Here is a 15,058-nt window from a genome sequence, read left to right as displayed (position 1 = left end):
GGGCCTTCGCCCTTTCAGGGCTTGGGCCCTAATAATCCTTAGGAAAACAATAGGGCCTTCGCCCTTTCAGGGCTTGGGCCCTAATAAATAATCCTAAGGAAAACAATAGGGCCTTCGCCTTTTCAAGGCTTGGGCCCTAATAAAAGAAAAGAAAAAAATCCTAAGGAAAACAATAGGTTTCTGCGCCCTTTCAGGGCCTGGGCCCTAATAATCTTTAGGAAAACAATAGGGCCTTCGCCTTTTCAAGGCTTGGGCCCTAAAAATGCCAGTCAAAAAAGCCTACATTGAGCGATAAGGCATGAAAGAGCATGTTTTTGCTTAAAAACTGCCATTGACAATTTTAAGCACGAATCTGCTAAGTTGTCTTTCTTGACTTTAGAGATGCCTTTGGCACATTGCCTCACAGAGTCATGATTGAAGCATTGGAAGAGATACAGCTCCCTAAGATCTATGTGGACATAAGGGCTTGAATTTCGGTGTGGTAATGCGGGGATTGCGCATAATTTAAACCATTCCCGCAAGGTTAGCTTTTATAGTGCGAGAAATTCCCGCACAAATATATTTGCTTTATGTCTTTATGTCGGCATTCTCTGTCTTCCGCTGAGTTCTGGCTGTAGACAGATCATGTTTCACGCTGTCAATGCAGTGGTCTGCGTTGCGCTTATCTTATTCACACTATCGAGTGTAGGTGCAGCATGCTAACATTGAGTCACAATGAGCTGTTTTTGAAGAAATTATCCGCTTCCAAATTGTCATTTTAATGAGAGCAAGCGCTTGTGGAAAGGAAGGAGAGCATGGCGTATTTTGTATGATGTTTTTAAAAAAAAGCAAAGAATTGAACTGAACTGAAACACATTTAATTATTAATAAATGAAGATGATTAAATTAGACCGATGCATCAAAAGTTACCCCCCCAACCCCATAATCTTTAGATCCCCCCCCCCCCCATGTAAGGGGGGAATTCCCCCCCAGTTTAAAAAAAAACGAAATTCAAGTCCTGGATATATCCAAATAACAAGCCATGGGTAAGGAAATCACTTAAGCTGTTACTAAACAAAAAGAGGCAGGCATTTAGGCAAGGGAAACTTTTTAGACTTGAATAAGTTGGAACAGGAAATAAGAAGTGAAATAAGGAGGGCAAAGCAGGGTTACAAAGAAAAAATAGAGAAAGACTTTGGTGGTAGGAATTTACGTTCAGCCTGGGATGGTATGAGAACTGTTATCGGCACCAGGAGGGAAAAGAATGTCAAGGTTGCGTTAGAAGGTTTTAGTTGTGATAGTTTGCTTGCAACAGAGCTAAACAAATTTTATTTGAGGGTTGATACCACTAATTTTAGTAATGTTATTTCAGAGCAGAAATCACATTTGACTGGAAATGGTGTTGTCCCCTTCTTTGACGAACAAGCTGTGGTCAATATGTTTAAGCACTGGGCCTGACAATATAAGCAGTCGCCTGCTCATCTCTTGTGCACAGCAGTTAGGCCCAATTTTTCATTATATTTTCCAAATGTCCCTAGAGCAACAGAGAGTGCCGAAGATATGGAAACAGTCAACAGTTATTCCAGTGGCCAAACTAAATCATCCAAAATTATTGAATGACTTTAGGCCAGTAGCTCTGACCTCCTTAGTCATGAAGAGTTTTGAAAAAACTGGTTAAAAAAGTCATACTCACAAAAACAGAGAATCTCCTAGATCCACTACAGTTCGCTTATAGGGTTAAGCGAGGGGTAGATGATGCCACCACTACCTTGTTAAACTTATTATTCAAACATCCTGAAAGGTAGCAAAACACACGCAAGGATTTTATTTGTTGATTTTTCATCCGCTTTTAATACAATCCAACCACACATTTTAGTTGATAAGCTCTTAAAGAACTTTGACCTTGATTTTAATATTGTGGGATGGATTCGTGATTTTTTAACCGACAGGACTCAGAGAGTGAGGGTGAATGGTTGCTTGTCTGGGGAGATGTCATCATCCACTGGGTCCACTCAGGGGTGTGTCCCTTCACCTCTCCTATATATTCTTTATTCTGACGACTGCCGCAGCCAGCATGAAAATAGACACATTTTAAAATTTGCAGATGATTCTGCTATTGTCAGTCTCCTCTCCAATGAGGGAAGTGATCATGGTCCTATTGTGGATGATTTTGCACTCTGGTGTGATAGGGCATTCCTTCAACTAAATGTTGAAAAGACAAAGGATATGCAGATTGATTTTAGGCGTAAGTCATCAACTCCTCAGACCACTATTATAAATGGGAAGATGGTGGAATTTGTAGAAACATATAAGTATCTAGGCAGTTTGATTGACAATAAGTTACATTTTAATTCGAACACTGAAATGCTTTGCAAAAGAGGCCAACAAAGACTGTTTTGTCTTCGCAAACTCTCAAATTTCGTGTAGATAAGACTCTCATTACCCTTTTTTATAAATCATACATTGAGTCTGTTTTAACATTCTCATTAATTTGATACAAGAATAACAGATACAAGCATTCATTTGTCCCGACAGCCATCTTGTTCATTAATTCAGCCCAGAGTAGACAGACTATAACTATTAAATAGTGATGGGGTTATTACTATTATGATATGTATAGTATTGCTTGTTTTTGATGATGTTGCTGCTGAAATAAGGATGGTTATGGAAATGTTGCCTTATTATGAATTGTCTGATGTTATTTTAACAATGGTTTTATTGGGCACATTTATTTTTCTCAATACTCTGTTTTATATCCAGGGCCTGTTTTGTCTTGTATTTGTGCATCTGTGACTGTCCTGTGTTTATCTTGCTGCAAAACCATTTGCCCTATGGGGACAAATAAAGTCTAAAGTCTATTGCAATAAATCAATGGCTAAAATGGCTCTGTGCACATGCCCTGTCCGGTCACCGTCCTGTCACGGAACCCAGTCCAAGGCTATGCTAATAATGTGTCCGTCGCATCCCGAGATGAAGGCATGATTAAAAACATGCTGTCATGCACTGACAGATTCCTGACATGGTCTGGCCTACAAGTTAAGCACAGTAAATGTGCAGTTTTCTATGAGAGGAGGAGCGGTGGCAACTGTTGGTATAGATCCAAGGCCAACCAACCCCCCGATTTTACCATCGAGACCTACAACTATCTGGGTCACAAGTTTAACATCACCGGAGAATGGAGTCTGCAAGTTACTGACATGGCACATCAGTTTATGACCAGACTGGATCTCATTGATGCATCACCACTTCCTGTTACTCTAAAACTGCAAGCAATGAGAGACATAGCGTTTTCTTTTTGCAAATGTCCATATTCCGCAAAAAGTATTGCGTGAAATGAACAACAAAACCGTAAGCGTGGTTAGGAAATGGCTTTGTCTCATCACACATTCCACAAGATGTTTTATCTTTCAGAAAAGACAGGATGGGGGGCTTGGAGTTCCACACTACATGCTGAACTGTGAAGACATCATCGTGAGGCAAATGGCCAGATCATCCTAATTGCTGGATTTTAAAAGACGGAAGGTGCTACACGCATGCGGTGAGGAAGCAGTCTGATGCAGTCGTAGAGGACCCATCTGTCATCATGAAAGCCAGGCTGCACCATAACAACACTGTTCACCTGCTCCAGCCTAGAACATCAAGGCAGACTCTCTTGTTTATTCACAGAACCCAAAATATGGAGTATTGGTCCAGTCTGAAACTCCAGGGAAAGTTGGCAAAACTGCCCTGTGCGGACCACTCCGTATCACACATTATCTACAGCAATGCCACCATCAGTGAGGAGATCCTCACCTTCTGTGTGAAAGCACGTCTGCAGGTTCTTCCTACAAAATACAAACCATCACTGTGGTTTCCCTCCACCCATTCGCCCCTCTATCAGCCCACATTATGAACAGTTGCTCATCACTTAAAGGACTATATATTGCCAGACATGACAGACTTGTGGACCTCATTACTGCTCAGATTACCTGCGTGGCTGAGGAGCAGATCTTTAAACACATTACTGTACAGTCCGAATGGTTTAACTCACCTGCAAACACTTTTTTAGGAATTGCTAATACACCCGATATTGTTAAAATCTCTCAGAATGGCAAAAAGTTACACTATTTGAGGTGTCATGTGCATTTGACTTGTTTATGGAGAACTCTTACTGCTCTAAGATTCTAAAATATCAGTCATTGATATCGACCATTGAGAACTTTGGATACAGATGCCAACTTATTGTGCTAGTCTTTGGTAGTCTAGGTCTAGGCTGGCGGTCCGTGGACTTTGTTTTGGGGGATTTCTAAAACAGGGGCCAAACAGTTGGCAAAGTACTGTTCAATCTCAGCAACTATAGGAAGCATGTTTATTTGTAAAAGACGATGTTTCCTGTACCCTTAGAACCCTAGTAACCACACAACTTACCATAAATGGCCATTTCTTCAGTTCCCGGCAGAGGCTTGAAGCACTGGATGCACACTCTGAATCACTCTTTCTATGGCGAAGTCATGTAAAGCCTCCAGGGCATTCGGAATGTCTGGAGGCTGATACCGTACAGCTTTTACAACCTCCACACGGCATTCCCATCTGGTGGTTGACAAGGCCTTGATGGTAAAATCCTTCACATTCACCTGGAGAATGGCCCACCGTTGAACAGAGCCACTAAAAAGATTGTAGGGTCTCTGTAAGACACCATAGAAGTTAAGGGATATTGTGGAGGATTTGCCAGCATCCCCAATGACCAGGTTTAGTGTGTGACTTCCACATGGGACATGGAGGACTTTGGGGTTTAGGTCAAGGACCCTCTTTTGTACCCCCTTCTTCTTTCCCTGCATATTACTGCCGTTGTCATAAGATTGACCACGGCAGTCAGAGATATCCAGGAGCAGTGTTTCCAGATGTCCAAGGAAAAGTTCGAGTAGGACTTTGCCAGTTGTGTCCTCTGCCAAAAGAAAGCCTATAAAATGCTCGTGGATGGACACTCCTTTGTGGAGCTCACATGCGCAGGTGTGGCAATGAAAAGAATCTGTGCCACGAGTCACATAATTGTTTGTTTACTTTCACTTTCACGTTTGCGCAAATGGGTGGAGTATGTCAATCAACGTTAATCACGGAAGGAAATTGAATATAAGGAAGTGTGTCGTACCTGGGAAAGGGCGTCACCCGTTTGTGCATTGAGAAGATTGTAGTGAAATCGTGATGGATTGTTGGGGAGAGACGGCCGCTTGTCGATCTGTTGTTTCCTGTGGTTGAAGTCTGGTGCGTCGCGAAAGTCGTTGCATTCCCAGACAAAATATTATGGAGCTGTTTTAAAGACAAGCCAAAGCTGCTTTATCCGCCTATCCTAATGTCGAAGAGGACACTCGATACTCACTAAAAACTGTTTCTTGCCTGCAAATGTGTGACGCGCGAGGTTCTGCACGGATTTCAAAAAGTCAGAGATGAGATCTACTACCGCTAGTGTGGAACTTATTGTGTGTTTATTAGTATTATTAGGAATAAATATCCTTTGTGAAATGATTTTTCTTTTTGGATTATTACTATAATTTTGTTGTGTAACAGGTGGTTATTTTTTGGCTATCCTGGGTTTATTTAAATTTTGACAGGTTTTATCCTGTCTGGCGCCCGGAATTTTCTTTAAAGTCATTTATTTGTATTAGGGCGGCTACCACCGTTACAGAGTGGCGCAAGTTTTTACTTGAAAAAAAAGAAGAAGATATAAACACTCTGAGACCCTGTGACTGTAAACTTAATATTTGATTAAATATTGGTGAAACAATGAAATTAACCTTGTAAAGTTTTTCTTGGGAAATAAAATATATTATTTTGTTGTTGTTGTGTAAACTGTGTGAACGCTAAGTGTTATCTCTTAGGTGTCACAGTAATTGAGATAATTGAAGGTGACTTGCCTTGAATGCTTTTTGTTTTTGACTTAATGTTTTTTTGTGTGTGTGGAAAATATTGATTGAACATTTGTGAAAAGTTGTATTTTGTTGTTTTATAAAAATCTTTGGGGGGACAAACAAACTGACACATCTCATTTACTGATATTTTTTTTTCACACCCACCATTCTTACACTCAAACACTCATGGCAAATACCCCTGGACGTACAGAGGTTCTCCAACACCGCATCTATGCCACCAGCCAAGTACCCATCAAACAACGACCATACCGTTTGTCTCCCATTAAGCAACTTGCACTGGATGAGCAACTTGACGAAATGTTGAGGCAAGGAATAGTTGAACCCTCCCACTCTGGTTGGGCATCACCGGTGGTCGTAGTACCTAAAAAAGACGGCAAATTGAGATTCTGTGTGGATTACAGAAAAGTCAATTCTGTAACAGAAAGTGATGCTTACCCTCTACCAAATATCACAGAAATTCTGGAATCACTCTCTGGGGCAGCCATCTTTTCTACTATTGATCTCAACAGTGGATATTGGCAGGTGACCATGGACCCTGACAGCAAAACCAAGACAGCCTTCATCACTCCTGCAGGTCTTTTCCAATTTAATGTTATGCCGTTTGGGCTCAAAAATGCTTCAGCAACTTTTCAGAGGCTCATGGAGACTGTTCTGGGAGAACTAAAGAGAAAAATATGCTTTGTGTACATCGATGACATCATTGTGTACTCGCCTTCCATAACCCAGCATTTCCATGACCTCCAGACTCTCTTCCATAGACTAGGCAACTAGGAACTGCTGGTCTCACCATTAACTTAAAGAAAAGTCAATTCTGTCTTCAAAAGATCACCTTCCTAGGACATGTTGTAAGTGTCAAAGGCATTTCAGCAGACCCATGTAAGACTCAAGCCATTCATGCCTACCCTGTGCCCGCGAACTTGAAGGAAGTTCAGCGTTTCCTCGGTTTAGCAGGGTGGTATCACCGGTTTGTTCCGAACTTTTCTAAGATTACTGAACCCCTCAACGCACTGAAAAAGAAGGAACATAGTTATAAATGGACAATCCAGTGTCAACAAGCTTTTGACCAACTAAAGACTTGCCACACCTCACCACCTATTCTTGGCCATCCCGATCTTCAGCATCCATTCATTGTGTACACCGATGCCAGTGACACCGGTCTGGGTGCCATATTAGCACAACGGAGGGATGCTGGCAGAGAGGAGGTTATCGCCTATGCAAGCCGAACCTTAACTGGGGCCTAACTCAATTATACTGCAACGGAGAAAGAATGTCTTGCAGTCCTCTGGGCCCTGGAAAAGTGGCAACATTACTTGGAGCACAAGCTTTTCACAGTTGTCAACGACCATTCTGCGCTGCAATGGGTCATGAGCTCCACTAAAACCACTAGCCGCCTCATCCGTTGGGTTCTGCGATTCCAGAAATTCGATTTTGTTATTGAGTACAGAAAAGGGAAGCTAAATGTAGCTCTGGATGCTTTATCCAGGTCCTCTGTTACCTCAAGATGTAACTTGTACACCAGCAGCAAAGATCCAGCACTGCCTGTGTCAGATGTTGTCCTATGGGAAGAACAGCATAAAGACCCTGAAGTTTCAAAGTTATTGCAAGCAGTTGCAGATAATTGTGCCAGTCTGATTGACCAGTATTAAATTATTGAGGACAAATTGTATCAAAAAACATACCTGTCAAATAACCAACTGCATTACAGAATCTACATTCCCAGCAGTCTCAGATCCACCCTTCTCCAGGACTATCACTCCACTCCCATGAGTGGCCATGGCGGAATCTACAAGACCTATAAGTGACTTCAGGAAGTAGCATTTTGGCCTGGCATGTGGTCAGCTGTAAAACAACATGTGAGAACCTGTGTGAAATGTCAGACTCTGAAAAGTGATAACCGAAAACCTGCTGGAAAGCTACAGCAAATCACTACCAGCCGCCCAAACCAAATGCTGGGAGTCGACATCATGGGTCCATTACCACGTAGCACAAACCAAAATGAATACCTGTTGGTTTTTGTTGATTACTATTCCAGATGGGTTGAGTTGTTCCCCATTCGCAGTGCCACAGCCCAGAATGTCGCCTCCATCTTCAGAAAAGACATCCTGACACGGTGGGGCGTACCGGATTTCATTCTCTCGGATAGAGCCGCTCAGTTTGTTTAATCTGTTTTCAGAGTTATGTGAGAACTGGAGTGTTACTCCTAAGTTAACTACAGCGTATCACCCACAAACCAACATGACGGAAAGAGTAAATCAAACTCTTAAGAACATGATGGCTGCCTATGTGGACGACAACCATCAGAAATGGGACCAATTCTTACCAGAGTTCATATTCACCCTTAACTCAGCCATTCAAGAGACCACTGGACTAAGCCCAGCGGAACTCCAACTTGGTAGGAAACTCCAAAGTCCAATGGACAAAATACTCTGTGGGCCTAATCTAACTCCAGACACGGCTTCCTATGATGTAGTTCATCATCTCCATCACCTGCAAACTCAAGCCAAAGAGAACAGCAAGAAAGACAGAATGAGACAACTGAGAAATTATAACAAAAATAGGAGAGATGAAATATTCAAAAGCAAGGACCGAGTATGGTTGCGCAACTTTCCACAGTCTAATGCACAGCGTAAATTTAGTGCAAAACTAGCACAAAAATGGAAAGGTCCTTACCGTATTCTCCAGCAGCTGGGTCCTTTGAACTACCAAGTAGCCCTTGAAGACACAGGTGAAGATATACGCACAGCTCACGTTTGGAATTTGAAAATGCGTTATCCAATGGCTGCGGAAATTGAATTACAGGAAAAAGCGAAAATCCTGGATCTATTCCAAGAAGCCTCAGATGACGAAGATTTTCTAGGATTTTAATTGTTGGTTTCTCTCTCTTCTAAACAACCATGTGTTGTTTTCTTCTAGGGAGGCGTGTGGCAATGAAGATAATCTGTGCCACGAGTCACATAATTGTTTGTTTACTTTCACTTTCACGTTTGCGCAAATGGGTGGAGTATGTCAATCAACGTTAATCACGGAAGGAAATTGAATATAAGGAAGTGTGTCGTACCTGGGATAGGGCGTCACCCGATTGTGCATTGAGAAGATTGTAGTGAAATCGTGATGGATTGTTGGGGAGAGAAGGCCATTTGTCTATCTGTTGTTTCCTGTGGTTGAAGTCTGGTGCGTTGCGAAAGTCGTTGCATTCCCAGACAAACTATTATGGAGCTGTTTTAAAGACAAGCCAAAGCTGCTTTATCCGCCTATCCTAGTGTCGAAGAGGACACTCGATACTCACTAAAAACTGTTTCTTGCCTGCAAATGTGTGACGCGCGAGGTTCTGCACGGATTTCAAAAAGTCAGAGATGAGATCTACTACCGCTAGTGTGGAACTTATTGTGGTGTGTTATTAGTATTATTAGGAATAAATATCCTTTGTGAAATGATTTTTCTTTTTGGATTATTACTATAATTTTGTTGTGTAACAGGTGGTTATTTTTGGCTATCCTGGGTTTATTTAAATTTTGACCGGTTTTATCCTGTCTGGCGCCCGAAATTTTCTTTAAAGTCATTTATTTGTATTAGGGCGGCTACCACCGTTACACAGGACCACAGACAGCTGTTCATTGTGGCTGATGTCAGGTGTGCAATCCATTATGACAGCATAATATTTGGCCCTCTTCACTTTTTCAACAATGGCATCAAGGGTGCTCTTTGCCACATGCGATATCAGTTCATTCTGGATGTGCTTACTCAAATAAGTGTCTAACAGCTCTTTTTCTTGGATTTTTCTTAAATATTCTTTCATGAAAGGGTCAAATTTTGCCATCAGCTGTACTTGTCCTAGGAAGTTTCCATTGCCATGCTCATATAATTTTTCTCATTTTGGTTCAGCTGATCAAAATTCTCATTTTGGTTCAGCTGATCAATGGCAGTGCCTGTCTGCAGTCTTTGGGTAAGTCTGTGCCAGGACTCCATATGAGACACATGTTCAGCAGACCTCTCATGCTGTTTCAGGTGAGCTCTGAAGGTTCTTCCGATTGTTAAAACCATCTGAACTTAAATCTGTGTTCCCCTCTCCAAAAAGTTGTGCAACAAAAGCACATAACACAGTCCCCTGATTCACTGTAGATAAGCCACGTCCTATTAATCTGCGAACGATCGCACATAGCTCCTCGGCCGTGAGCTTCTTAGGCCAGAGAGCCGGGTCATCTGTCAGCAAGCCTACAGTGCTTTGGTCGGTGGCAGCAGGATTAGCACAATTAGGGCTAGGGCTATTACTACACTGTAAAAAAAAATTACAGTAAGATTTACAATAGATTTTCTCTGGCTGCTTTTGTGTGATTATAAAACACATTCGTTATGGCATGAAAATCAGAGAGAAAATGTGATCACGTGTCATTGTATGAGGAATGTTTAATACTAATTAATTTCACATTTCAGTATTATAGCTCTGTGACCCTACCGCATGCGAGCTAGCAGTGAGAAACAGGTAATCTGAAGAACTTTAAAAACACATGGTATACAAAAAAGGTTTTGTACTACTGTAGGATTTAGACCAACACAAACATCAAGAATCAGCATATGAATCTCAACAACTGTGACAATAAAAAATAATAAAACTCTGAAGATCACAAAACAAGCTACTAAAAAGTTGCAACAAAAACAACAGCAAAAATAAAAGCAGATAATAAAATAATAATAATAATAATAATAATAATAAAAGGCAATTCAGCATAATTTATACATGTTGCATGCATGCTGAGAGATATGAGTTTTGATTGATGGCTCCCATCATGCACTGCACTTATATCATCACCATTGTTGAGATTCATATGCTGAATCTTGATGTCTGTGTGTGTCTGAAAGACACAGTAGTTCAAACCTTTATTGTGTACTATGTTTTAAAAATTCTTCAGATTATCACAACATATGATGTATCACATGGTGTAGAATCATAGGGCTACTACAAATAGTAGCATCTTTTACCATAAATTTCACAGGGTTATTTTTACATTGTGTGTTTACATAATTTTACAAACATAAAAGGTTGCCACCATATTTTTTTACGTTAAAATACTAGCAACCACAGCTGCTGTTTTTTTACCGTAAATTTCACAGTTTTTTTTAAAACAGTGTAGCAGAACTAGGTGGTTAACTCACCAAAGCCCCATCATCGCTGTCAAAATGGCCATAACTGGACAACTCTTCCTCATCTGTGTCAACCTCGATAACACTGTCATGACGATGGGCGGCAACAGCGTGATGTCCTCTTCATTGTCTTGGTTGACGTTATCCTCACCTAGCGCCACTTCACAGCTAACGTTAGCTGCTGTAACGATTTGGACGTTGTTGTTCCTGTCTGTATCAGTAGCCATAAAAAAGTTTGTCAACTTTGGCAGCATTGCCAAATAATTATCAGTGTCTTTTCGCTTTTTTCTTTTAATTGACCCGCTTGGGTAACTTCTTTTCATTTTCAAACAGAGATGAAGCAAGGCGACTCGCGTTTAGGCGAGTCTAAACGGCTGTGCAATATACCTAGAAAAATGTATCACGATATAATATTTAATATCTACATTTCATGTTACTACATTAAATCCATGGTGAATGTTGCTGATTTGTGGACTTAAATAACTAGTTCATTCATGGCACAGTGTTTCTCCTGGTTTCCACGTCAGCACTGTTTGATCCGTTAATAACGGAGAAATTTGAATGCTTCTCACTAGATCTTGCAGCGATGTTATTACTTCAGTGGCGAATTCAAATGCTTAGTTACTGGATCTCTTAGTGTTGTGTAGTAACAGTGTCGCTTGATCAAGATCGGCTCGCGCTGCACAGACATTGGTCCAAACTGATAAATGGTCTGTGAAGCACAAAATAATGAGTAACGCAGTTTCGTTCCGCCTTTATTACTTTTGCTATTTAATGTTGGGCAACGTTGAGGTGGTCGCGCTAGTTTCTCTTCCATGAGCGCGATTGCCGTGCACCTACATTTGAAATATAATGAGCGTGATTGCCGCCATATATATTTCAAATGAACTTGAGCACACTAAAGACGCGATATGTGAACTGCGGGCTTAGATCCCTAAGATCTGCGGGCGCGCGCATTTTAATGAAAATATCGAGCGATATATCGAACATTTTTTATATTATCAAAACATTTAAGGACACTAAAAATACATTTACAAATTAATAACAATATCACAAAATTATATTATAATTATAACAACAGTCTTTAGGTCTGAACACAGCACAAAGCAATCATCTGTGAAAAAGCATTTTTGTGCCTTTAATTGATACACACACACACACCCCAAACACTGCACCAATGCAGATAGTTGGTCCACCGTGGTGGTAAAAAACTACCACAGTCACAGCCCAAGTGGTCAATCTAAACGCGTTAACCCGTTTTACTTAATCGGAGTAATAAAGCATAATGTTCCTTAAGCATAAGCCGATCAACTAGATTTTTGCCCCTTACCTTGATTTCTCCCTGCATGTAAACACTGCATTCTTTGGGCTTAAAGTGCACACATGTAATAGGCTATATGACAGGAAGGTATCCTTACATTCCTTTAAGCTCATCCAGACTGAGTGAACTTTTCGCGGTAGCTATAGGGAGGCCGAAATATATGGCAAACTCTGACTCTTTCTTGACGCAAGATATTATTCTCATCTCGTACCGAAGTAGAATAAAAATGCTGCATCTGTAACGGCATGAGAGGATAATGTGTCAGCAATTACCCGCTGACATGTTGAAATACTCTTCAGTTTTTAATGCGTTGTTTACATCACAACAGACATAATAAATGGAATACTCTGAGTCAGATACACAAATGATTAGGCTATGTTTTTACCTCACTATACGGGAAATAACCTGATTTATTAATAAACACTCCACCATTGCTATCAAAAATAGAAAATAGATGATCATATATAAAACAAAGTAATAAGCAAATTATTGAGTAAAGAAATGAGATAATAATTAAAGCTGCAAGCAGCATTTAGCGGGGTTCAAGCATTTAATGACTTTAAGCACAACATTGCATCAAAGACATTAAGTTTTATTTAGCAAGCATTTACCCACTGACATAATAGATGGAAAAGACCATTTACAGCCAATACAGGCAATTTACCATAGCAAATATGTTTATTAAAGGTTTAACAGTTAAAGTGCTACCTATGGTCTGATCTCCATTTTCAATAATTGTTTTAAATAAATAAGTAACAAAATGTAAGCAAATATGCGTAGCATGGTTTACCAATTATTTACCATGTTCTAGAGTTATTTTCCATAGTTTACCATGATTTGCCATGTTCCAGAGTGATTTACCATTATTCTAACATGATTTACCATAGTTTACCATGATTTACTAAGTTCTAGTATGATGTACCATGCATCTAGCATGATTTACCATGTTCTAGTATGATTTACCATGAATCTAGCATGATTTACCATAGTTTACCATGATATTCCATGTTCTAGTATGCTTTGCATGATTTACCCTGTTCTAGTATGATTTACCATAGTTTACCACGATTTACCACACTATAGTATGATTTACCATGCATCTGACATGATGTACCGTAGTTTACTATGATATACCATGTTCTAGTATGATTTACCATGATTTACAATGTTTCAGCATGGTTTTCCACGATTCACCACATTCTAGTATGATTTACCATGTTCTAGGATGATTTACCATAAAGCACTGTGATTCTAGCATTATTTACCATAGTTTACCATGATTTACCATTGTTTACTATGATTGACAACAGTTTACCATGATTTACCACAGTTTACCTTGATTTATCATGTTCTAGCATGATTTAACATGTTCTAGCATGATTTCACATGTTCTCACACACAAAGACAAATATGTTCCCTTTCGAGAGGTCTCTCCTATTGCGTAAGTAGCTTACGCTATGGGAAAACTCCTTTTCTCGAGAATATTGACGTCTTTATGTAAAACGCATTGCAGCTGCACAGCTGACAGCAATGAACGAAGGCAGCTCGGTCATTGGCTGTGCTGCGGCAACTTGCTCGAACCAATGACGGGGCGACTCTGAATGCGCGACCAATGAGCGCGCTTCGCGCCCGCGCGCGTCAGAGCCCGCCAAGATGGGCGTGGCCAAGAGCTATATATTGGGCGCCCCGTCATGAGAGTTCTTTAGATTTAATCTCCTTCAGCGAACACCTTCTTCGCTGGATCCTCCGGATTATTGAAGCTTCGCCGTCGAAAAGCATACCAGCGGGATTTGCTACGAGGACGTCGGCACCTTCAGCCGCCTTCTAACGCGATCCTACTGAGCCATCCGGCGTACTGCTCACGCAAGTATTTACATCTGTTCGCTCTGCGACACTTGTAAAAGAGCAAATTTTCCAAGGCGTTGTTTCAAATGCCTTCCTGCGCGTCGTGCAGAGACCTTCTCCCGGACGGGGATCGTCACATCATCTGCGCTCGCTGCCTGGGCCGGGACCACGCAGAAGCTGCTTTGACCAAGGGCGGATGCCCCGAATGTGACGACCTGGGTCTCTCCGCACTGCGGGCTCGCCTCGCCGCTTTCGCCGTGAGCGAGCCCATCGCCGCCATCCCTCTGTTCGAGCCGCGCACTAAGAAAAAGCGCCGCTCACAGAGGCTTCCTGAACCTGAGCTCAGTGACGTCACGCCGAGCCAGTCTCCGCGTGCTTCACCGCCGCTCTTGCCTTCCCCACCGCCGGTTCAGTTCACCCAGCCGGACCCACACCCCTCTAGCAGAGCGGTGGGCCTTGTGACTTTCGGCGCGTCCGAGGACGACGGGGGAATGGATGACAGCTTGTCAATCGACGCTGCATCGGACGACTGGCCGGGCTCCACTCTCGACCCCGCCCCGTCGACGCTAGCTAGCGCGAGCGGGGGCTCCACCATGGATAGCGAGATTATCCGTGTTCTCTCTAAGGCCGTGGAAGACCTCGGGCTCGATTGGTCTTCTCCCGAAGAACCAACCCGGAGCCGACTGGATGAGTGGTTTCTGCAGGGGCGCCAGCAGGCCCCTCGGCAAAGGCCTTCTCCCTTCTTCCCGGAAGTTCACGACGAACTCACCAAGTCGTGGAAAGCCCCCCACTCTGCGCGCCTAAAGCCTTCTTTTTCTTCCTCGCTCTCCTCTGTGGACGGCGCGAAGGAAAGAGGCTACGAGGGAAC

General features: G+C 41.9%; 1 protein-coding gene and 1 long non-coding RNA gene across 6 annotated transcripts in view; one reads left to right on the top strand and one right to left on the bottom strand.

The window, feature by feature from the left end:
- The window catches only part of timmdc1 (translocase of inner mitochondrial membrane domain containing 1), a 168,382-nt gene that overhangs the window by 125,253 nt on the left and 28,071 nt on the right, over nt 1-15,058 (top strand). The window lies entirely within an intron of this gene.
- Nucleotides 6,094-10,563, bottom strand: LOC143740217 (uncharacterized). Of its 2 annotated transcripts, XR_013204797.1 has the most exons (6): nt 7,889-10,563; nt 7,381-7,441; nt 6,970-7,291; nt 6,788-6,892; nt 6,321-6,545; nt 6,094-6,246 (listed from the first exon to the last, which is right to left on the bottom strand). It is a non-coding gene; the product is annotated as an uncharacterized LOC143740217 (long non-coding RNA). The 2 variants fall into 2 exon arrangements; XR_013204796.1 differs by lacking the exon at nt 7,889-10,563 and having other exon boundaries at nt 6,970-7,579.

Source organism: Siphateles boraxobius, unplaced genomic scaffold (genome assembly GCF_051911475.1).
Source record: "Siphateles boraxobius isolate OS27281-9 unplaced genomic scaffold, OSU_SipBor_1 17, whole genome shotgun sequence".
NCBI lineage: Eukaryota > Metazoa > Chordata > Actinopteri > Cypriniformes > Leuciscidae > Siphateles > Siphateles boraxobius.
Note: the sequence above shows the minus strand (reverse complement) of the source record. Positions and strands in the feature narration are given on the sequence as shown.